This window comes from Protopterus annectens, chromosome 3.part0 (assembly GCF_019279795.1).
Source record: "Protopterus annectens isolate FY-2018-M chromosome 3.part0, PAN1.0, whole genome shotgun sequence".
NCBI classification, from domain to species: Eukaryota; Metazoa; Chordata; order Ceratodontiformes; family Protopteridae; genus Protopterus; species Protopterus annectens.
In genome coordinates, this window is record NC_056731.1 from 1,235,503,788 (window position 1) to 1,235,531,407 (window position 27,620).

Below are 27,620 nucleotides of genomic sequence, written 5' to 3' on the forward strand. Positions count from 1 at the left end.
GTACTGAACTGTGTACATAACTGACCACTTTATTCTGTACAGTTATGGTTGTACTGCAGCACTGACACAAATGATATGCAACCACATACAGCCTTAGCTTACATACTTCATGGTTACTTGGCCCTACTGCATTGGAACATTAAGTATTGTTTGTTACTTACAGTCCACATTACCCACGCATGAGCACATACCATTACTGATACCAGATATCATTCATTAAGGTTTATATCCCATCATCATAACCTGATGATCCATGAATGATTCATTGTCTATCCTGTGTTTCACGCGTGCTTTTCTCATATACATAAGACAGGTAGGTACATGTCACTCTCCATTATGCAGAATACATTAATGACAGCATAGCTGACATAAGTCAGCAGTATGTATGGATTATTGATCATAACATTGACCGTACTCCATCATATCAACAAATATGGATTTGCATAACACCTTCAACATTACAATATCTTCTCTGACACCAGCTAAGAAACTAATACCATCCACACTTCACTGTCACAGTGTAAAAGTCAGACTTCTGTGGTGGAACTTGCATTTAGTGCTCTGTCCTGTAGATAGGTAGGGGGTTGTGATCTCACAGCAGTTAACTTGTGCGTGTGTCTGTCTGTGTGTGTATGCATCAGTAGAAATATGACTTTAACTACTGCTGGCCTCAGTAAATTAGTTACCTGGAATTACTTTTACACTGTAGGTTGAGTCCATATTGGTGTCAGACCCTTCTGCCATCATCAGTTTCTCTGCAACAAAACACTAATGTCATCATCTATAAAGTTTACTCTCACAGTGTAGAAGTCAAACTTCTGTATTGGTGCTTGTGTTAAGAACTCTGTCTTCTAGATTTCATAGGTAGATAGGTAGGGGAGTTCTAATCTTAAAGTAGTCAACTTTTGTATATGTATTGATTTGTGTAAATATGAAAACTACAACTGGCTTTAATAAAGTAGTCACCATAAGACAGTTTTACACAGCAGATAAGTCCTCATCAATGTCACACCCTTCTTTTAACATCAGCTTCTCTGCAACTCCACACTGATGTCATCTTCTATAAAGTGTGCTATCATACTATCAAATTCAGACATTTGTGGGGTAGCGCTTGTGTTAAAAACTTCTCTTGATTGCATAGCTGGATAAGTAGAAGGTTCAAATCTTACAGCAATTAACTTGTGTGTATGGCGTTAACTACTGCTGTTTTCAATAATGTAGTAGCTCTGAGACACCTTTGCACTGCAAAGTTATTCTACATCAGGGTCAGACCCTTCTCCCAGCATCATTGTCTCTGCAACACAATGCTAATGTCATCCTTTATAAAGTACACTTTCTTACTGTAGAAGTCAGACTTCTGTGGTGGTGTTTTTGTTAAGTACTGTGTTCTTTAGATAGTATAACTACATGGGTAGAGTGTTCTAATCTCACAGCAATCAACTTGTGTGTGTGATGGTGGGTCCACAGCCTTACTGGATGAAAAATTCAACAGATGTGGTCCTTTCACTCCTACTCTTGAGAAACATTTACATCTTCAGATTAGTCCTGCATTCCCCTTTCACTCTATCCACAAGCATATACTCTCTGTGACACACCGATGATGTCATTACTTCAATAATGCACTCTCAGACCATTTACATCATACCTCTCCTGTGGTACATGCGTATAACAGTTGTGTATAGACTGTGTCAGTCAATAAGTAGGGATTTCAGATACAGCAGTGAGACTCTAATGATTGTGTGTGTGTGTGTGTGTGTGTGTGTGTAAATGCATTTAGAATCCTACATGATTGTAGAAATCATTTTTGCCAACACATCCCCTTTGCAAGACACAGCTAATGTCATCCCTTTAAAGATGCATTGTGGCTCACATTCAGTCAGACCTTTTCTGTGGCATGTTCCGAACAGAGCAGTCAGAACCTCATGACTGTGTGTGTGTGTAAATGTAAATGGATGCAGGAGTTTCTTACACCCCTTAGTATTGACAACATTTACAATTCCACATAGCTGTTTTTTTTTGTATGACACAGCTGATGTCATCCTTTCCAAGATGCAGTGTGGTTTGCATGCAGTCTGACCTCTCCTGAGGCTTGTGTGTATTATGCACTTGTGTGTAAATTCTTTATGTACAGAGCTAGGGAGTTTGAATACAAGAATACCTATCATCTGTTAGTGTGTTGTTTTCCTCATACTATCGAGAACAGGCTGTGAATACATATAAGGGGTGTATCTATGCTGTATGCTTGTGCCGTGTGACAACTTTTAGCAGAAACATTACAATAATACACATGATATATTGAAATGTGCAGTGTCAAATGTGTGAAATAAATCTGTACTTGCAATTGTGTTTCAGCAAACCTTCATTAACCTGTCATGTTAGCCAAATAGTCAATCCAGATGCCACTGTTTACAGTGTACATAATGTTAACAGTGTTGTCACCTACATGTGCTTTGTTCCTGTGTAGATGTTGTTTCCTAATACAAGAATTTAGTCTACATTTCCTTTGGAAAGGCTGCATTGAAGACTGATGTTGTCATTTGAATTGACTGTCATTACATAACAGTTGTAGTGTGACATCTTATCAGGACTGAGGACATGAGATGATATAATGCATGTTGTTGCCTAAGTAAGACATGTATTCCAATACAGGATTGTATCTACATTGCACATAATTGCTATTCTTCTGTCACAGTGTCACCCTAAGGGGGCTACAGGTGTATTTGGTTATATCTAACATCAAGCAATGTTGTTTGACAAATAGTAAGATTTGATGTAACTAATTAGAGGACACATATTCCTTAATTCATACTCATGATGTAATGCTTTCACCATAGCACACATACGGTAATTGTCTATGCACTTACACCATGGCACATTCATTAATCCCACTATGGTGTTGATTTTCTCAGTGCTTAGGCAAATGTTTTAAACCAGCATTAAGTGATTGTAAGCATTTGTGCCTTATCTGTTCTGCAAGAAAGGCATCCCCCCAATTATACTTTGTATGCAGAGTGGCACAGTCCTCACCCATCAAATTTATCAGATAAAAATTGTGGGCAAATAGAGTTGATTGAATGACTTCACATAGGTGGAGTTCAACAGATGTGATATCATTTTCATTGTTACGAATGCGATTAATAGCCATATTGTTATTTGGAGGAATTGCACAGCTTGATGTTCAGTTCTGGCATAGGGCTTCATTTTGAGTGAGGGAATTGACATCACACAAAAAAATTGCATCACGTCAATCTTATCCTTTGATACATTGCACAAAAAACATATGAACGTATGTTTGGATTTAATGGCAGTAGACAGCTATTCTGTGAATGGCATACTAAGAATGCTACTTTGGCACATGCATTGAGTACTTTGGTATACATGATTGTGCTTCAGTTCTTGGGTAGTATGTCTACAGACATAAAGAGAAACCTTCCTTGACCAGGGAACATTGATATAGAACTAGTCACAATTGTGTACACACAAGCATATTTATTTAATTGCCATCAGTCTGACATGCTGATATGGCATTCATTATCAGGAATCTTTTCTTAATTCACACTAATTCATTTGTTTGTGATAATAAATATCCATTGCTACCTCCTGTGGCAGATGCTGACAATATACAGCTCTAGGGAATATTTTACATCATAGTGTCGTGTTTGCATCTGTCCTTATTTGTATGCACAATAACTGTGTCAGCCAGGAGTGCCTTACACAATGGTACTATGTATGTCACACTTTGCACCCACATTTGTAACATCACACTCACCTACAGATGGGATGCATAACCATTAGAATACTGAGAGGCATAATTCCCTACAAGGATGATCCTCCGTGTACATGTGTTAGGCTTATTTCTGTGGGGTAGACAGTTAATACACAGGTCAATTTTAACATTGATGGGATGGTATTGATGCTTGCAAAAGGAAACTGTGGCTTCTGAGCCATTCCTTTTTTCCAACATGTTATACAGAAGAAATACACACTGTGCAAATATCCCATAATGCATGCACTGTCCTTGTGAACTGTCATCTCAACTCAGCATGTCAATGACATTCATGTGTCATGTAATTCCCCTCTGTTACAATGTTAATTTGTGCAACTGTCATATCCCATAATATCATGTCCGCTTTTATTTACCTATATTTGCTCAGGATGTGTAACCACCATTAATTTTTATTACAAATGTATTGCAAAATTTATTATTACAAATTTGTCTTTGTGACATACACCTTCACATCAATCAACTAACTAGAATTTGGTCATTTTCCCTCTGTTCTTACATATGTCTCGTAACCCATGTATTGTAGTAGCCCTTGCCATTTCATAATCACTCTTACTTATTCCTGCATTCATATGTTTGATTTATGTGCACAGTACACTCAGTACACTTTCCCTGCCTGTGTACAGCATGCATTATTTGTAGCTCTTTGTGCTGTCCATGTGAGCACACTTGAGTTTGCCCATACGCAAGCTTCTTTGTTTACTGTGGGTGCTTGTGCTGCTCAAAACATGTTTTTCTGTCCACCAGCATTGTTGCTGGTCACAGAAACTGCCTTGTATTCGTCTTAGTGTGATGAGCAGCATATGCAGTTAGCGCTGTTGCTCATCACACTAACACATAAACATCACATAGGCTTTGTACAAAGCATGCACAATTGTTCATAAATCCCTCAGTGAAAGTAACAGATCTTTTGATCACCATTGCCTGCCATGGCTAACCAAGTTTATTAATTCTACAGTACAGACATTTCATGTATCATACAAACCAGACCCTAGCCCCCCTATACAAAATCAATTTTTCTGATATTTTTTTCTTATATTAAAGGTTTCTCACTAAATTTGTTGGGCCAACTGCACTGTTTTATAGATTTTAATGAATATAATGTCTCCTGTGCATTTTTCTCCTGTAATTCTGAGGCAACTTTTTTAATTAATGTTTTTTACCGGCATTTCTTCTATTGATGTAGTTTACTTGTGCAGTCTTATAGTTTGCTTGTGTTTCTGAATTTAATTACTTTAGTTAGGGCTTAGTATATTTTGCTGGATTGATGTGTTTTCCTTGGTTAGTTGTGGTTAAGAGCTTTATTTTTATATTCATTATAGTATATGTCATTTTATTTGCTCTCATCTGGAATGACAAATTGTTGGCTCAGCCTGGTTCGCAAGCTGCAAAAGGAGACAAAAGTATAGTATAACACAATTAAAAAAGAAATAATGCCATAAACATATGCAACCACTATAGTACAATACAATTAAAAGGGAACACGATAGTTCAATATAATTAAAATGATCTATAAAAATAAAACATGTGTGACTCACATATAAAATAACTGAACAAAGCAGATAAGACCTGTATAATGAAACTGTACACATAATTTAAATTTGAAGCAGAGACAGAACAGAAAGGAGTCACTCAAGTTCAGAGGCTGATATATTAAGGTTTTGTCTAGAGAGAGAGAAAACTGGGCAGATGCGATACATCCAATATGTTGGCATTTATTTTGAAGCTGTAGAAACTGATTAAGTTGTAGTCAGAATTTTGGATAGCTGTAAAGTTGAGTGAGTTCTGGGAGAAGAGACTGCCGTGGTTTGGAATTAAGGATGGGAAAGTTGTGATCAGAGGTGTACAGTTTTCTTATGTGAGGAAGATAAAATATTTCAGTTTTGTTTTTCTTTGTAGATTTGTTTAGGGAGGTTGATTTGTGTGGCCAAAGGCATTTCTGATAACCATACGTACACAGTGTGCAAAATTTGTTAATATTTGTTTAACTCATCAAGCTAGTTAGTTAATTAGTTAAATTTATTCATTGACTTAATAACTGAACTGATCATCATGACTAGTTGTAGTAATGAGCATCAACAAGAAAGGGAAGGAGAAAAAAACTATTTATATCCATTCATCAATAACACAGATTTCCTACCCCCCAACTATACATACCTGAGGAATGACAGATCACATAGAAAAGGTGGTAGCGTTGCCTTGATATGCCCAAATTTCTACACCATAGTCCCTTTCACTAAACCCATTCCACAGTTCTCCATAGCAGAACTTTTAGTAACCCTCCTAAAACTAAATAACTATAAAACCCTCTGCATCATAGTGTTATACATTCTCCCAGATAACACTATTCCCACTCTAGGGGATATTCCAGCTTGGTCATCCAAAAATATTCAAAATGAAACAATCATACTAGGGGATGTAAACATTAATTGGTTAGATATCACTAACCAAAACCACCAGACTAACAGCCTATTCAATTACACCCAGCTTATCTCTGATATAACTAGGCCCAATAACAAAAAGAACCAAGGCTCAGTCATTGATTGAATCCTTGTATCTGACCCAAATACAATCTCCACCTTTGGAACATTACCAAACAGCATCAGTGACCACTTACCAGCCTTCACTATACGTAAAACTTCCACAACTGTTAGTAACCACCAATTAAAACAAATTAGAGACCTATCCCAGTTCTCTCTGGAAACCCTAAATGAAATTTTACAGCACACCAACTGGTCACCATTAAAAACCATTCCACTTGATGAATGCAGTTGAATTATTCAATTCAACATTTCTCAAAATCTTAGATAGGGTAGCACCTCCCCGACTATAAAGAGTCAAGACTAAACATGCCACTTGGCTCACCAAAGCTACAAAGCAAATCATGTCCACTAGAGACAAAGCGTGGAAATCATGGCAAAAATATAAAAACCCGGCTGACCTTGCACTATACAAACAACTATGTAATCAGGCCAAATGGCAGGTAACCAGAAACAAAAAAGAATATTTCCATAAACTACAGGACCAGCATAGGCTAAACCCACAAAAATCCTGGGGAGTAATAAATTCCCGTATACACCCAGGCTCTAAGACCAATCTTTTCCCATACCCTGATAAACCCCCTCTGATATAACCTATCTCTTTAACTCATATTTTATCGACACCATTGCCAAGCTGACCACTACTTTCCCTCCTTCTAACCCTAACTCATCAGACCAACAATATAATCATTCTAAACCTTCATCTCTACCAGATTTTTCTTTCTCTCCCATACCAACATGCACCATAAAAAAACTCCTTCTAAAACTCAAACTTTGCACCTGTGCTCCTGACAACTTACCTGCTGAATTCCTAAAAATACCTGCAAGCTCCATCACTTTCTCCATTAGTATACTTATCAATAGATCAGTCCAAGAATCCCACATAGCAAATATCTGGAAGAAAGCATAAATTCTTCCTCTGCACAAAGGCGGAAAAATTCAGACATCTCCAACTTTCGGCCCATCGCTATCCTCTCTCCCATTTCAAAAATATTAGAAAAATGTGTCCATACCCAACTTCTCAACCATTTAATTAATAACCAACTTCTCACCCCAAACCAACATGGCTTTAGACCAGGCCATAGCACCAAAACAGCTCTCATCTCCTTTATGGATACAGTAAATTGAGCATGTGATTCCAGTCTGATCATCTCTACACTCCTGCTTGACCTTTTAAAAGCTTTTGATACTATCTCACACTCTCGTTTACTCTCTAAACCAAACAATCTAGGTGTCTCACCCCCAACCCTAAATTGGTTCTCAAACTACCTCTCTGGCAGATATCAATCAACTAAATGGCAGCAATCCTGTTCCCCCTTCCTCAGCATCTCCACAGATGTCCCCCAAAGCTCCATACTGGTCCCCCTTCTATTCAATATATTCATCAATAACTTCCATAACTCCCTTATGCATGGCACTGTGAGCCAATATGCAGATGAGTCGACAATCATCTGCACTGCTAAAACCCTTTCTGAGTTACAACTACTAACCCAAAATCCTTCACATCCACTGAAAAATGGATGTCATGCAATCACCTTGCTCTCAACTCAAGCAAGACTAAACTGATCCTATTCACTCCCAAAAAACAACCTGCCTAAATAGCACTGAATTCTCTATCCACTCCCAAAATGATACCACCATTGAAGTAGTCTTTAGTACTAAACTGTTACTATCCACTCCCAAAATGATACCACCATTGAAGTAGTCTCTAGTACTAAACTGTTACTATCCACTCCCAAAATGATACCACCATTGAAGTAGTCTCTAGTACTAAACTGTTACTATCCACTCCCAAAATGATACCACCATTGAAGTAGTCTCTGGATAAACTGTTACTATCCACTCCCAAAATGATACCACCATTGAAGTAGTCTCTAGTACTAAACGGTTACTATCCACTCCCAAAATGATACCACCATTGAAGTAGTCTCTAGTACTAAACTGTTACTATCCACTCCCAAAATTATACCACCATTGAAGTAGTCTCTAGTACTAAACTGTTACTATCCACTCCCAAAATTATACCACCATTGAAGTAGTCTCTAGTACTAAACTGTTACTATCCACTCCCAAAATGATACCACCATTGAAGTAGTCTCTAGTACTAAACTGTTACTATCCACTCCCAAAATGATACCACCATTGAAGTAGTCTCTAGTACTAAACTGTTACTATCCACTCCCAAAATGATACCACCATTGAAGTAGTCTCTAGTACTAAACTGTTACTATCCACTCCCAAAATGATACCACCATTGAAGTAGTCTCTAGTACTAAACTGTTACTATCCACTCCCAAAATGATACCACCATTGAAGTAGTCTCTAGTACTAAACTGTTACTATCCACTCCCAAAATGATACCACCATTGAAGTAGTCTCTAGTACTAAACTGTTACTATCCACTCCCAAAATGATACCACCATTGAAGTAGTCTCTAGTACTAAACTGTTACTATCCACTCCCAAAATGACCATTGAAGTAGTCTCTAGTACTAAACTGTTAGTTGTCATTATTGATGAAACCTGAACATTTGATCTCCACATACTAAATAACATCAAAAAACACATCAGAAACTGGGCACCCTTTATAGGCACACAAATTACCTCAACAACACTGCTAAAAACTCTAGCTTCATCCTTTCTACTTCCATCCCTGCTATATGGTGCCCCTATCCTCACAAATATTCACTCATCTCTTAAAACAAAGCTTGACTCATATTACAATAAGGTCGCCAGATTTGCAACAAATGCTAGATCCTCATCACACCACTGTTCCTCGCTGCAACAACTAAACTGGCTAGAGCTACCACTCTGTCTCAACTACCTGCACTTAACTACTGCACATAAAATGCTTACTATCATTGTATCAACCAACCAGACCTCTTAGATCAGAATATAAAACACTGCTTAAAGGAGACAAAACCAACCCCCAGCCGGTGAAATGCTCTATTCCTTCACTGTTTCCAAACTTTGGAATACGCACCCATCCACAATAATCTCCATCACATACCCTGCAGACTTTAAAAAATCTCCTAGACAACACCTCTTCTCCTGCTGGTTATGACCATGCCAAAAAATAACCTTTTCTAATCACACCTGCCGCTTTCTTCCCCTATTTTATCACTCCCAGTCTACCCCTCCTCTTTCCACTCAAATGGTCAATATGTTATGTATTCTAACATGTTCTAAATATCATAGTTAAATGGATGCCTAAGATTGTTACTGCATCGCCTTCTAGCTGTCTATGTAAATGTAACTATATGTCTGTGTTTTTTATGTATTGCCTTCTAGCTATCTATGTAACTATATTTCTATGTTTTATTATAATCTGCAACATGTTTAATTTTGTGGAGCTTTTCTTCCCAGGCCTCCACTACTGAAAATGGGCTCAGCTAGGCTCAGTGGACCTTCCCAGTAAACAAATGCAATAAATAAATAATATATATATATATATATATATATATATATATATATATATATATATATATATATATATGTATATATATATATATATAATATATATATATATATATATATATATGTATATATATATATATATGTATATATATATATATATATGTATATATATATATATATATATATATATACATATATATATATATATATATATATATATGTATATATATATATATGTACACACAAGCAGTTAATTATAGATATATATATATATATATATATATATATATATATATATATATATATATATATATTCAAGCAGTTAATCAAACTACGTGTTTTGGAGAGGTGGCAGGAAACTGGAGTACCTTGACAAAACTCATGTGGCATTAGACAGAATGTGCACAATCCCACTGACATTGAGCTGATGTCAATGATGGATCCCAGACCTTTGATGCAGCAATCTTAAGAAATGCATCACTAATGTAAATATGGTGAGTTTTGTGGAAATATATCTGATGATGCACCAATGGTGTAGAAAAAATGACTGATTATCTTTCATGAGTGTTGTTATTTTTGTATGATGCATCAAATACTGACTGCGGAATGCAAAATATTCTGTTTGACGTACTTTGTCCATTATTTGTCTAACTTCCTTGTAGTAAAAATTCTTATTGACTTACTTTTCCAAGCGTAACCCACTCTGGCTTAAATCACATACGTGCTTCTAAACCTATTTTTTTTTTTTTTTTTTTTTTTTTTTTTTTTAGGACAAAGCTCAAGAATGTTAATTTTTTCACTTAAATTGTGTAAGTGCTTTTGCCACTGGAAACTATGTTTTGCCAGTTTAAACATTTTTTTCTCTACTGTTTACTGACTTCTCCATTTTCTGAGTTAATTTATTTGGACAGGTGTAAGGGCCATCTTGGACAGATTGGTAGTTAGTGTAAGTAAGAGTTGGACTAATTGCTGCATGCCCTAGGTAAATGGACACTTAGCTTCAGGTTTCACAAGGATTTCATTGTTTCTTTTGCTTGCTTGTTTACTAATTTCCACACCTAGCTACACTAAGCTCAGTACCACTGTAGTGATAGGTCTTAAACAGCTAGTGTGCACAAGTAATTCTTTCTCTTACATACTATTACTGGAAGTGTACATTCCTCTAAATCCTGTGAGTTAGAAACTCACTTCTGCTCTTTGTAAACAGCTTGTACTTACTTGTGCAAGCTTCCTCTTTCCTGTACTTGTCGGAGGATCCTAATTACCATTCGAACGTTTATGCTCAGACATGAGAATGAAGCCTCACCAGTCAAAGAAACTTCCCCCTTTAAATACTTTGCATCACTTTTTCATTTCAATAACTGTCTCAGTACACAGCTGGGTTTGTCAACATGGGGAGACAGCTTCTATTGGTAGCCTAATAGCACTTAGTTTCTTAATGCAATGTAAGAACTGCTACATGTTCAATGAAAGCAAACACCTGCTCAGGAAAAGATGCTCTCTGAGAGGTGTAAATACTTAATTAAACTGGAGGTATCACTCTCACAGCCAGATGCACCTAGTGAGTAAATCCATCTACACCTAAAGTGGCACATAGTAAGCCAACACTGTATTACCCTACCCACATCACTGCAGTATCCCCAGCCTGTTCAATCAAAATTGTCATACACTGATGCCATTAAAAATGACTTCCAACACTTCCTAAAATTCTTAAGTCTTGGCATCAGCCAAAACCCCCAAGCATAGCTCCTGCATATAACCCCTCATCCATAGATCAAAACCAGCATCCAACATACTCAAACACAACTAAATAATGGGATCCCATATCTAGCTAGCAGAAGTCTTTAAGGGAGGAAGGGCAAAATAATAGAACTAGCAAGCCCCTGGTCATAGGTGAATTATATAGTGAGACACACAGATGGACCACTTTCTGACTGGGCAAAGACAGGGTGACTGTTAGCTGCCTCTCATGTACTAGGATTTGCAATGTCACTAATGTCCTCAAGTTCTTTAACCTTAGCTATGCATATGACCTGGTCATTGTGCATGTGGGAAAGAATGTATGCTGATGATATCTAAATGGTTTACTATCAAAATATCACAGCCCACTTGTGCAAGTATTCACTTACCTGACCCAAAATGTCATAAAATCCAATTGATGAAAGATCACATAACCAAAAGTAGGAATTAAGGAATGTCGAAAACTCAGAAATGTCGGCTTTATTGAAACTACCTACACTTCTGGTACCCCCACACCTCCTGCTACTTGTATATTCAGACTCCAAGATCACACTGCAGTGAACTGTTTTGTTTTTCTTTCGGCTTTTTCCCGGTAAGGGGTCGCCACAGTGGAGCTCAGGTCCACTAATGATTGGCAGTAGATTTTTATGAAATGCCGAGGTGCCAGCTCGATGCCCAACCTTCAACGAAGGCATGCCCATTTACACATGCATGTCTTTTGAACGCTACTCAACCATGGGAGGACATGCAGACTCCACACAGAAGGCACTCCCAAGCCAAACTGAGAATCAAACAGGAGAACCTTTTGCTGTGAGGTAACAGTGCTACTGCTGTATCACCGTGGCATAGTGAACTAAAGGGTAAATTTCCTGATCCTCAGTGATTCCCCAATATAGCGCAAACTCCATTCAAAATAATGAATCCACAAGAGCAAATGCACACTAGCATTCACTCTTGTGGATTCAAACATTTAAAAATCAATGTTACGACACCTTGGAAGAGTGTCTTTTGACCGTCCAAGGTTGCATAACTGTTTTACAACATTTTGGTGGCAAACCTATCTAAATACAATGATACAAAAAATGTAACCAATTACCACTAGTTTCAGAACAGAGCTATCTAGTCCATAGACAACATACAGCAATGTCATCAACAAAACCTTGTACCAACTGAAATAGTGTATAATGAATTGCATCTCTTTACCTGGACAGCACGGATGACTACAGCCAAGAATCTACTAATTGCAAAAGTAGAATATTGACAACCTCTGTTAACTTTCCAGTCATCTGCAAATACTCATATAGTACAAACTACTATTAATAGAAACAGACATTTTGTACTACTAGCCTAAGCACAGACACACCACTTCTAACTTTTACAGAAAATTAACTGGCTACCACGACTGAAAGAGCAGCAGTCTTTCTTTACTCACAAATCTATAAACTGTTTCATGTCAGCCTCTGCTCCCCCATCAAGATAACAAGTAAAACAGAATAACTATAGACTGAGAGAGAGAAAAAGGGAGAAGAAAAGGAATAACTCCCTGAAGACCATGATTCAAAACACGCACAGGGGAAAGAGCAATTAGTAAGATAAGACCAGCCACTTGATAACAAGTACCTGTTGAAATCAGACAACTGAGCAGTCTAGACTCATTCAAAAACAAATTAAAAAAAAATCACCTGTTTAATACTATCAAATGTTCTTGCTTTAGGGATGAGTGCTAACTTTGATTTTAAGTCTTAAATTGCTTTACGTAAAATAATTACATACTGTTGACTATAACTTGCAAATCATTTTCACATGGGCAGACTTTCATTTCTACACTAATTATCTAATTCTACGTAAATGTTTTACATATTTTTAGTAAAATACTTCTATGTATACCTGTATGATTTACAATAGATTACTCTGCCAGATTGTGGCTTGCCTGGTGAAAAAAACTAAAATAAGTAAATAAATAAACAAACTGATAAATAAATAAATGACACCCCCTTGAATCATATGAAGTGATCTCTTAATGTTCCTCTGAATTTGCTGTTAACATAACCTCCAGCATTATTTTACCATCACCAAGAATGATACCAACTGACTTTAACCAATGACTTAGCTATTGGTGACATCCACGTGGGTTTGAATAAATATCAGCCTTGGAGGAGATGACAGATTATCCTAACCACTTTGTTAAGTATTGCTTGCACTTCTCAGTATATTGTCCAGGGAATTTTTTCTACCACAGTGCCTTTTTAGGTAAGATTTGTATACATGCATATGTTTGTATAACATACACAATCTGTATATGTGCATATGTTTAACATATCTGTACATATGCATATGTTTGTATGACATATCTGCATAGGCATGTATGTTTGTGTAATATGCAAGATCTGTATATGTGCATATGTTTGCATAACATACAAGATCTGTATATGTGCATATGTTTGTATAACATACCTGTATATGTGCATATGTTTGTATAACATATAACATCTGTATATATGTGCATATGTTTGTATGACATACATCTGTATATATGTGCTTATGCTTGTATAACATACCTGTATATCTGCATATGTTTGTATAACATACAAGATTTGTATATGTGCATATGTTTGTATAGCATACCTGTATATCTGCATAGATTTGTATAACATACATCTGTATATGTGCATATGTTTGTATAATATACCTGTATGTCTGCATATGTTTGTATAACAATCAACATGTGTATATATGTGCATATGGTTGTATAACATACAACATCTGCATATATGTGCATATGTCTGTATAACATACCTGTATATCTGCATGTTTGTATAACAATCAACATCTGTATATATATACATATGTTTGTATAACATACCTGTATATCTGCATATGTTTGTATAACATACATCTGTATATGTGCATATGTTTGTATAACATACCTGCATGTCTGCATATGTTTGTATAACAATCAACATCTATATATATGTGGATATGTTTGTATAACATACCTGTATGCCTGCATATGTTTGTATAACATACATCTGTATATATGTGGCTTATATAACATATGACATCATAATCATAATCCTCCTTTTTCTTATTTTTCTACATGGGGTTGGGGTATTATATCATATGTGTCTCTCAGTTCAGTGTCAGTCTCCTAACCTCTTCCAGAATCATTACTGACTGTCACAGGTCTTCTCTCATATTATCCATCCACCTCTGTGTTGAACATTGTCATTTCATTTTGTCTCCATCCTGTTAGTCCCAAATTTTCTGCACTAGGTCATATTTTGCTTTCCTGTACATGTATCTGAGCAACCATAATCTGTTCTCTTTGGCCTTCTCTATAATTAGTGATACAGTAGCATCTCAGGCAGTTCAACTCCATCATTTCTGGCTGCGTCAACCGCTCTGCTTTCACCACCTAGCTTTGTGTACCATCCAGAAGTACTGGTTACACCACCATAAATTTCAGCTTTTTTGCCATTCTTCTGTCACACACTTTCCCTGATACCCTGTGTTAATTGGCTGCAGCTCCTCTCATTCTAGACCCAACCTCTTCATTCTGACTTTTTTATTCCTCAGCCACTCATCTCTGATACCTGAACCTGTTAATATTTCCATTCTATCTTAATTTTAAGCTTCTTCTGATTGTTTTTATTGACTGTCATGACAACTGACTTCTTATTTGCTTTCAGTTGTACAATCCAGGAGTCTATCATTTGCTGCTTTTTTTTTTTTTGGTTCAGATGAAGTCCTTTTGAAAGTATGGGACAAAAGCTCTTGACATACTGTTTTCATTTTACTCTCAGAATAAATTATTGTGAATTCTTAGAGGATTGTGTGATGTTGTTTGCTTTCCCTGCAAACACAGAAACACTATGTGTGCCTTTCTGGTGGTTTATTTTGCTGAAGTTCCTGTTTTGCTTGCAGTGACACATTGTGTGCATATGTCATCTTTATTGATCTACCCCCTCTGATCTGTTTGCTAGTGTACTCCTTCACTTGTATGAACAGCAGTGGGATAAGGAATTAACCCTAATGCACACCAGTCCCACTGGGAACTCCTCTATGAGTCATAGCACTATACATGCTTGTGTAATTGGATCCTTGTAAACAGAATGCACTAATTCTAAAAATGTCTCTGGGACTTCAGACAATGGCAAAACTGCCCATGTCAGCTTTCTAGGGACTTTCTCATATACTTTCTCTATGTGAAGCCATGCTTAGTTGGACCTCTTCCTCATCTCCAGCTTCTTCTCCACTAGCTGTCTCATTCTAAACATCCAGTTGGTTGTGCTACATCATGATTTGAATCCAAACCACTAATCTCTTATCTTGCTTTATACTTCTTTTATTCTTCATTTATCAGTCACTTCCTTCATTACTTTCATGCAGTGTGACAGGAGTTTGATACTGCCACAATCCAAAAATCGGCCTCAGTTGCAACAAGATGAAGAAAGATAAAAAAATTAAAATAAGCGACTAAGAAATGCTTGCAGAAAGAACTTTAATTTAACAAATAAAAATAAAAATAAATCAGATACATCCAGTGAATCAAGCGTTTTCATCTCCAACCACTTGGAGACTTTATCAAGACAGAGCATGCCCCAACTGACAGTAAATTTATAATATAAAGTTAATTACTGAACCAATCAACATCCAGGGTTCATGAATAATTCATGAGCAATGACTATTCCTGCAATTTACATCTAATAATGTCAGATAATCACACATAAAACATGTATCATCCTAAATATCACCCACTATAATACATATAAATACATAACTATAAAATACATTATTAAAATAAAATTGAATATGTGCAAATAAAATCTAATAAAACCTCAACATTTCCTATATGTTGTACACTTCAAATAGCCCTAATATATTGTAATATAAATGAATAAAAAAAAATACATGTATAATTATATACATAATAGGTACATTATAAAATTCACCATTGTGTGTGTGTGTATATATATATATATATATATATATATATATATATATATATATATGCTTAAACAACATAAATCATAACAATTTCTACCAAATATATGCCCCCTGCACCCCCTGCTAATTAAATATATCAACTCCAAGATTGCACATAGTGTAGTTAAGTGCAATCTTGGAGTAGATATATATAATTAGCAGGGGGTGTGGGGGTGCAGGGGGGCTTGCCCCCTTGCATATATTTGGTAGAAATTGTTATGATTTATGTTGTTTAAGCTGAGTTTACGCATAATATGTGTTTTCAGTATTTTGAGTTTCAGTATTTTGAATATTCAGTATTTTGAGCTTTCAGTATTTTGGTCTTCAATATTATGAAGTTTTGTCATTTTCAGTATTTTGAAGTTTCAGTGTTATGAAGTGAATCCATATATATATATATATATATATATATATATATATATATATATATATATATATATATAAAAAACATAAAATTAATGCATATGTTTCAACTATTAAAAATTACAAGAACATTTCTTTAAAAGTATCATCTGTCTAAAGCTTTTAAACTTAAAAAGCAAGTAATTGCAACAGGTTCATTTAAGCCTGGCCATTGAGTTGCATTTGTTTTCAACTGCCATTTGGCCTCACTTTTCTCCAAATATAAAGACCAAGGTCCACCTCTTGGGTCTAGTTCAATAACTTTAGTAACAGTGAAATTAAAATCGTGTCCGGGCCATTCCATACAATGTTTTGCAAGGGCATTGGTTTCTTTTTGCAGTCTGATATCCCTCAAAAGTTCATAAACTATGACAAACTAGAGTTTCGTTTTGTGTTTTTTACTGTATGGATCATATGTCTTGGCGTTATGTGGATTAAACTTATGGACTAAAAGATTTTCGTGGTGTCTACTTGAACAGTGTCGCTCATTGGTGGTACTGTAGTTGTTTTGGTGGTTTGCACTTCATATTTTGTTGGTTTCAAATGCACTCACACATGTATACACACACACACACACACACATACACAGACGCATGTGTGTGTGTGTGTGTGTGTGTGTGTGTGTGTGTGTGTGTGTGTATATGTGTATTATCGTTTGAATGAAAGGGTACCTGCAATACATTCTTTGAAATGAGGAACAGGTGTGTTTTGATGTAATACATAAAAACATCTCTCTCTCTCTCTCTCTCTTAGATTTTTCTGAAGTATTGCTACTAGCACTTTGGTGGTTATCCTACCTTTCAAAACAAAGTAATCATGTCATTTTATGTCATTTTCAAAAAAAGGTAATTGATGGAAAAATGTTGTTAAACTTGTACTATTACAGTATCTCATTCTAGTCAGTGTTTGCATATTGGGTCTGCCAGTAAATATGTAAAAAATTCTGTGAACAATGCATAGGTACTAATGCATTTGTATGCGCTGTAGTGTTTCAACACGTGAAAAAGATGTGCATAACCAAGACAAAAACAGATTTTTTTTTTCACTGTTAGCTGGCATCTACTATATTCAAGCTGCAAGAAAACATTTCAGTCATTATAGAAGCGTGCATACCTTTGGCTTGTCCTGCTTCAGAAGAGAGCTACTGCGAAAGAGTGAAACATAACTACCTTAGATTGCTAGATGAGTCAAAGCTATTGAGGAATAAATGTATTAAATCTGCAAATGCCCATCTCTTTACAAGTATTTTTTACTGAGGCAAGACCCCCTTTAACATCCATGTGCCATATGTTCCACTTGTTTGTACTAAGTTTGCTAATTACACAGCACACATGCATGGGGAAATGAAAGGAAACTTCTAAGCCTGAAAAAATGGCTTGCTCAATGGAACCTCCCCATAGAGCTGATGTAAATGAAAACATCCATGACTTGAAAAGTCAGAGAGTTGGACTGGTAATGACACTGTTCTTAAAGTTATCCTTTCTGAGTGAATTATCTCCATTTTAGGACTGCAGTCTAATGTTGACACGGTGATAACAAAATGGTTATTATTATTCAGAAATTTATTCTGAAACAAGTCATTCATAGACAATTGTAACAATAGTATAGAGTACAGTGGATAATAAACTGTGATAGTGACTAATGTCTCTAAAAATCGAAATCCTAACATAGTTTCCTTCTTTTGATAAGGGCACTAAAAGACCCAAATGCTTTAAAACAAGGATGGTATTTTTCAATCGACTGACCAAAAAGTAAAAGTTAATCCGATGATGCTATAGCATTCGTAAGGTTTTAAAATGATATTCTGAAACTTAGTTTGATGTATGTGGCCAAATTTTCCAATGACACAACTTCTCTGCTCTGATACTGTAATGTACATATTCAGCTCCATGTGCTATTTATTTGTATGCATGTATTTATTTATCTGCCATGATGCATGACAGTTTTGCATTCTAAGACTTGTAAGTACAAGTTCCAGAGAATTGAGACTGAATGTGAAATGTGGACTTATATTAAATCTGAGATTGCTATGTCTTGTTGTATTCTGTTTTCTCTGAGGTATTGTAGTCCCAGAATTAGTACTGATAAGTAATAAAGGTGTAGGGGGTGAAGCCCCTGTTATATTTGGAATCGATGTTAACCATCTTGAAAAAAGTATCTTTAAATGACAATAGTGATTGCTGACATTTACTGTTCTCCTCATTCACTGATATCTTTTTTTGTAATTTGCGATTCACAGTTACAGGTCTTGTAATTGCATTGTACAGCTACACTGATGATTGTTAATTTGTTGACAATCGAATTGATTGTGATATTAGGTTTATTATCTTTTATGATAGTCTTACACCACACATCTGTACTACTGCATTTGCCTTTTGTCTGTGTAATAGATGAAATGATGTCCTTTTAGAACAAGTGCTTTACTCAGTTTATGAAACAATTAATAAATATGTTTTCTGGAACATAAGTGATTCACAGTTTTTAAAGTTGTTCCATGGTGTGTGTGTGTGTGTGTGTGTGTGTGTGTGTGTGTGTGTGTGTGTGTGTGTGTGTGTGTGTGTGTGTGCATGCGTGTATGTATGTGTCGTATAATTGTCAGCATAAAACAGCGTTTTAAAGCTACACTTGTACAGTTTTAACAAGTTGCTATTAACCATTTTGTCTTTTTTCGCTTTATTGCTTACTAAAATAATTTTTATTTGATTTATACTATCATTTGTATATTTCAGCTACAAGAAAAATAATTTAAGAAAAAGGTTTAGATTTCATGGTAGCTGATGTGCACCTGTCTAACCTAGCCAGTTTGATCAAGTTCATGTCCCCCCCCCCCCTTATCATCAGTGAATAATGTACGTGTATCACAATAATCTTTATGATTTGCTGTATCTTTCCTTATTGTATTATATTAACCTAAGAAGCATGATTCCTGTATTTTATGGATTGTATGATCTCCCTTATCACTTGTGTCATTGCTAAAAAGGGGTGTATGAATTAGCTTACAGGCCCAGTTTTCAAATATGTAAATCCATGTCACTTGTAGTCCTGAAGTATTTTAGATTTTGGAACCATAAACATCTTTGAAAGGTTTATCCAGCTATCCATTATGCTCTCTTCGAAATACATCATTTAATTTGCCATGAGCCTTATCCTCTTTTTCTTATTCATCTTATTTTATGAATTCTGATTCTGATTGATCTTTGTGGGTTCAATTATTTCATCATTTGTATCATACTCTACTCCAATTCATTTCTACAAAAATGTGTAGTAGGTTTGTTGAGTTTTTCTTTGTATACCTTCCCATGGAAAATATGAACCATTTTTGTTGGCTTCTTGTGACTGCCTGTTGCTTATATCCACATGAAGACAAGGTCCCAAAAATACTACACGGTACTGCAAATAATTTTTGTTATCTGCCTTTAAGGATAGCTGTATTTTGTATTTCACTAATGATTATTTTAACTCTCTGAATCACAATTGCTGGTTAGTAACAATACTTGCTTGTGGGATTTGACCAGGCACATATCCCTGCCAACTTTGTTTTTAGTTGCTGCTTCCCTTTAAACATTTAGTCTTGTTCTCATGTATTTCTTACCAAAATGTATTTTTTTTTTACTTTGAATTATACCCGCTTGTTAAGAACATTTCTTCTTCCCCTTTCTGGACAGTTTTATTATTTGTATAACAAATTGCTTGCATAAATACTGTTACCTAGGTTTGGACCATAAGCAAAAAGAAATGCTATTGTATTACCCTTTGGTACTATATAGACAATAAAGAACAAGGGTCCCAGAGCATATGCTTGTATACCTGCCTAGTAGTAATGCTTTCATCTAAATGTACTTCCTTTACTATAGATGCATACGTCTATATAGATCATTTTTAACCAAGTTACCACAAATTGACCCACTCCAATCGATCTAATTTGGAAAGTAACTTTCTTATATAGCAGCGTGTCAACTGCTTTCCCAACGTTTTGCTGTGCTACTGTTATAGTCCCATTCCAGCTAAAAAGACTTTATTAACTTATCTGGCATAATTTCATTGCTGTATCGATACTGCCTTGGGTACACTGTACTGACAGCATTTAAATAATCCAAATTTTTTCTCTCAGCAGTGCTTCCATACTTTAGTGCTACAGATAGAGACAATTGATAGCCATTATCTTGCTTCTTTCTTGTGAAGGAGAACCATTTCTGCGAGAGAAAATAACAAACTAAGTCTCCTCCTTATTTCTAAACTTAGCTAAAGCCTTCAACACAGTTTCACACAGCAAACTTCTACTTCAAATGTCCTCACTAGGTCTCTCTCAGCCCACTCTTCTGTGTTTCAAAAGCTACCTGTCCAGTAGGTATCAGTCAGTAAAAGGGCACTCCACACCTGATCCTTACCTCCCAGTCACCACCAGTGTACCACAAGGCTCTATCCTTGGTCTTCTCCTCTTTAACATTCTCACTAAAACCCCTTATGCATCCACACAACAAGCCTCCATAATACATTATGCAGGTGACACCACTCTCATATGCACATCAGACAACCTGGCACATCTCCAAAATGTTGCTTATAAAGCTTTAACAGCCACTGACTCATTGCTTTGCATCTCAACTCATGCTCAACCAAAAAAATAGATAACTAAACACTGCTTTTTCCCCAAATCCATCTCATATGAAAAAAGAAAATTTAAAGTCCTCACTCTTGATAACACAACCATTGAACTCACTCCTCATGCAAATTATTGGAGATGATAGTGTATGATAATCTTAAATTTGACCTGCATATACAAAAAAGCATAAGGAAAACAATCAGCAAAAACTAGGGATTCTTTGCAGACTCAAAAACTTTCTCACCAATGCAACTAAAACTACACTCACCACTACTTATCTCCTCCCCACACTTCTTTATGGTGTGTCCATCCTTACTGACCTCCAGACTTCACAAAAATTTAAACTTGAACAATGCTATGACAGCATTGCTAAATTTGCAGCAAATACCCCTTTTAGAACTCAGCACTGTATAGCACTAAAAAGCCTAAATTGGTTAGAAATTCCCCATCAACTAAGACGTACACAGCTTCTCAAATGATTCAAGATCCATCTGCTAATACAGCACTAAATACCATTCGAGACAACTATATCTTCAGTCAGTCATTATGATCCAATGACCAAAAACTCTTGTCTGGCCACAAACGTATCAAATCTGCTGGACACTGTCTATACTTGCACCATGTTGCTATGACCTGGAACTCCTTACCTGTATCCATCAGGTCAATACCCTCCCTCCCGTCCTTCAAAACTATTCTGAAAGGATTCCTAGCCAAAGCCTGGCTGTGCTCTTGCCCATCACCAGGATAAACTATTTTCCTAAATGTGAGCAAGTAATGCTTCATACTTTGCACCCATTTATTCTCCCTTCTTCACTCAATTCCTTACTTCTATCAATTTCTCTCCCCTGGCTTTCCTCTCTAAATATACCATAAGCCTGCTTTTTCTGTCACTTCATATTTCAATTCCTGTTTGTATTATGCTAACTTACCTTTAATTTCTCAATAAACTAGTTAAAAGGTCTGTAAATATTAATTTTTTGTCAGATATCTTGTATATATTCTCAGCCAATGCTTTCATATTATGTTTAATTTGGCATAGTTATTTAAACTGTAGACATTTTTTTGCATTATTTTATGCAGATTGTAGAATTGTTATTCTAAAACTGTTTTGTAATACTATGGAGCTTTTCTCCCTGGGCTTCTGCTGAAAATGGGCTCCTACCCAGATGGACTTTCCTGCTAATCAAACGTCACTAATTAATTACTTTCTTTTCACAGCTAGTTATAAACATTAACTATTCTTATTTCAGGCTCGTCTCTCAGCTATCAAATATTTCTAGGAAAATCTAATCTGACTCCATTATCTACCTTTAACTATCTTTCTTAACCATTTCTGGTGCAAAAGGGCTAAAGAAAACCTTAACACACCTAGTGTCTAAATGTGTTAAATTTTCTCACTCTTGTTTTGAATACTAAACAGAAGAATGAAGTGTGTAGCCTTATTTTGTTGCCATTTTTATCTGTTCACAAACCTGTCCATTTTATTATACCTCACTATTTCTCCTTTTGTTTTTGCTGAATTTACTTTTGGATCGATAAATAGTTGTTCCTCTGCTTTATTATTTATTTATTTATTTTGAAATGGGTATCTTTTCCTCACACCAAGCTGCTGATCATACATCTTTCTCTCTTTCTTTCTGGTATAGCTCGTACTGTTCTCGGTCATCCTTCTCCTTCATAGTTTCCTGTCAATGCTTTCCTCTACCTTTTACAGCAAATTTGATCATTTCCTTTTAGGACTTGCTGTTTTCTTTAATTGGTGGTTTCTTATTTTGATTTTTCATTTAAGTTCTCAGGAGTGCAGTTAGGATAAGTCAGCCTACCTCATCAACTGAAAAATAAATATGTAAACAAATATTCTAAACTGCTGTTTTCCTTATATATTGGCTGGTCATCTAGTTCTCACTGATGGTTCAGATTGTCTGCATCCACTTCTCAATAATGAGTAATCCTAACGATCAGTCACATTCCATTGAAAATGTTGTTCAGTGAGCAAAAAATGCCAGCCATGTTATTTTCTCTTAGACTAAATATCACATGCAAAGTTTCAGTATATTTCAGTTTTGTGCGTTGATGCAGTTTAAAAAAATAGAAAGAAAAGAAACAAAACATATATTGACTACCTGCTGACTAAAATAATAATCAACCTGATGTGAACTTTAAATATTCTAGTTAGTACAGATACAAACCCAAATGACTAACAGCATAAGAAAAAAATTGTTTCACAGCATTTGCATTACATGTTCTACAGTCACCTACCAACTGATCTGTCAGAAAGTATTATCTTAATCTTTTACAACTACCATAGTAACCATGGGTATATATTAGATCACCAAATGCTTAAAAAAGCGAATGGTGATTAACCAATCAACTGTAAGCGAAAGCTTACAATGTCGAAGTGTCAGAACAGCGATTTTTTTCCAAGGGAAAAAAAAATCGCTGTTCCAACAAAAAAAAAAATAAAATAAAATAAAATAAAAAACAATCTCAACATTACATTAAGTGGGGGGGCTTTCTCCCCCAACACCCTCCTACTTAAATACACCCACTCCGAGACCACACTACAGAGCCAAAAATGGCAAAGTACCGAAGCGACCAAGCAAATTCTTTCCCAGGGAAAGAATTCACTTAACAGTCGCTTTGATAGTTTGCATTTTCAGCCTTTTAAGTTTGACCAAGACGCATTCAAAAGAATGCATCTTTTGTCTTCTAATATAGACCCTATCCATGCACAGTACCATATCTACTTCACACTGATGTTTTTTGCTTCAACCACTATGATTTACTAATTATCGATTCCCTGATACAATATTTTTAAGATGAACTATATTTTGTATTTTGTCACTTTATTTTATAATATTGCACATTTTTATTATGACGGTGTTTTGTTAGTTGTACCTCCAACTGTGTCTTTGGAGCTTTTCTCCCCAGGCTTCTCTGAAAAAAAGAGCTTTGTACCCTATAGGACCACCTGGCAAACAAAAACAATAAATAAAAATTAAATAAATAAAATAAACAGATTTCAAGTAAACCAATATTTTTTAATAGACAAATCTACAGAGTGTTGAAAATGCAGTCTTCATGCTTTTGGTAAATCCACTGGAATCTGTGGGGGATTTCAAGTGTAAAATCCCAAGACTGCATTATTTTTCAATAAACAAAGTTCAGAACTGTTGGTGATCACTAAATCACTATATTATGTACCCTACACTATTGTATTTGAAAGGTAGTAGTTTACCAAGACAAAAGTAAACACTGTCAATGCTGAAATATACTCAGGAAGTTTACTGGCAATTAAACCTGTCATATGTGATAACATCAGCAATATATCAAAGATAATATCTATACCACAAAAAGGAGAAGTCAAATGCTGTAAAACTTTTAATGATGCATTCCAGGTGTCACCTGTCATTTTGTGTCAAATGGGTCTATATTAGATAAACAAAAGTTTATCTAATCGAACACTCACATGAGAGAAAATCCAGGAACTCGAAATTGCAATTGTGGGGGGCTGTGCCCCCCACACCCCCTGCTAAATAAATATTCCAACTCCGAGATCGGACTACTGTGAGAAAAGGGCAAATATTCCCATCTTCACTGTACCATGATCTCACAATTGCGGTTTCGAGTTCCTGGATTTTCACTAATGTGAGCATTTGATTAGATAAACTTTTGTTTATCTAATATAGACCTGTGTCAAATTCATACAAAATTCAGTTTTAGCTATTCTAGAGGATCATTTATTCAGGTCTCTGAATGTTGATAGAAAGTAGATACTAAAAAGGTGAAGAACAATGTCTACCCAACTTCAGTAGGTCGTTCTGCTTTAGGCAGTTTTGTTGTATGTATATTCATTCTACGATAGGAATAGAAAACCCAAACTGAAGTTGCAGATATGTGTATATTTGTGTGTGTGTGTGTGTGTGTGTGTGTGTGTGTGTGTGTGTGTGTGTGTGTGTGTTTTGTTTGTGTGTGTGTTTGTGTGTGTGTGTGAGGATTGTGTGTGCCTGGGTCTGTGTCTGTGTCTGTGTGTTTCTATCTCCAGCAAGGATAGGGTGGAGGTGACAGTTTAAACAAACCATGACCTCACAACTGTCTATGAGGAAGGAATGGAAACACTCTACGATTATTAAGTAAATGCCATATTTATGTCTTTGTATGGTAGTGGGGTGATTCCACAGACATTAAATATCACAATAGTATAAAAGAAAATCTAATTAAAAAAAAATCCAGACAGTGTTTATCTTAGTATCACTTTATTGGACTGCTCGTTTTTTTTAATATTTGAAATGGCATTGTTTATTTGCAAAGATTAACTCAAGGAACTATTTTATTAGATGGGTGAATAAACAAACAATAAAAAAATAACATATAGTTAAAGATAAAAAAGTCTAGGTATAACAGAAATATGCCATAGGTATAACAGAAATATGCCATATTACACTGGTATTAACTAATATTTGGCTTTCGATTTTTGTTACATGGGCATTGCCCTCAATTCTAAGCCATGCCAATGTGAATAAATCCTAATGCAACAACATTATAAGCCATTGTTTCACACAGATGTTTTTTGCTACTGTGGCAGTAAATTGTATGCATCCTGAATCTTATGGCATACTACATTCATCACCAATTACATTGGCATGCATGGCAAAAGTTTCAGCATTCCATTCATGCCTCTATCCACTAGAGCTAGCTCTATCAGAAGTTACACTGGGTGTAAATGAATCTTGGCTAGATTCCTGCAAGCCACATTATTTTGCTCTATTTGTACTAGGAGATGTGTCATTGTGATTATGGCCACACCAAAAGAAATTACTCTCTCTCCATGGTGTCGACACCTCCACAACAGATGTTGCTGTATAAGTGCTAGAACTGTATCAGTGGGTTCTTTGTCATCTACTGCCAGGTTTGCTACCATCTGTAGATGTAGCATTTGACCTGTTTCAATGGATGATCCCCTGCCTCTAGTAGGGAAGCCAGAGAAAATATTTATTGTTCCAGTATGTCCCTATCCAAGTGATCACACATACAGGACATGCACAACATTGGCCATAATGCACTCTGCATCATCCTCTCTATCTCCACCATGGCTATGGTGGTACAAGGTTTCTCTGCCCATGGTTGCTACAGGCAGATTCTGCCATCTGGGACAGCAAACTTCCCTTATTAATAGTATTTGTCATTAACCTGTCCTCCCTGTGAACAGTAGATGGCCTAGATATCCACAGGCACAGATGCTAAGTTCATGTTCTTTGCTACAGAGGCAGTGATCACATTGCCTGTGTCCATCACATACTCAAAACTACCCAAATGTACCAGCTCATCCTCACCATCATTAGCAGAGGCTGATGGCCGCAGTTCTATGGTGCTGTTGCTGGATAAAGAATCACCTGTGAATCGATAAGAGCACCAACATAAGCCCATTACTGGCATAGCCTACATTCTCCTTCATTGGCTAAGAACATTTATGTTGTTCTTGATGTATTGATCTCTAAGACAAATTAAGAAATTTCTATACATAGCTTTTTCATTATGAGCTGACGTTACAGGTGAACTTTTCAAAAAAGATTTTGCAGTGACTTCCAGATCCATGTAAACAGTAGCTTTTAGTATAACCTCAGATGGTTGAAGTACCAGGTGTGACTGATATATGCTCTTAGATTCTCATGCCATATGTGCCTCATTTTGCTTTGTCATGGTGTGTAACCAGAAACAACTGAGATACTGGTAGGGTCCACAGGTGACTGTCATAGTTTAACCTAGTGTAGGATGACTTTGCCCTCTGAGATGAGTGAGGAATAGTTTTGGACCTTATCCTTATATGTCTTCTTTGCATTGAGATGGCAGTACCTTTACTAACACCAGTCAGTTGACGTTTTATGTAAGTTACAGCTGCAAGATGCCTCAGTAGAAAGAAAATAAAGAACTTCAACATTTTCCCGAGATACAAAATGCAACATTAAAGTAGTATGACAGGGGAAGGAGCAAAATGCTTTTAAGCTCAGAGCATTGATGCTGGGGGCTACTTGTGAACTTTGTCCTATAGTACTGTGTTAACCCCCTCTGCCCCTAGTCACCTACCATGTGGGACCAAACAGATAATTTTGCTAGACACTGTAGTCAATAAAAAAACACTTATTCCAACAAGT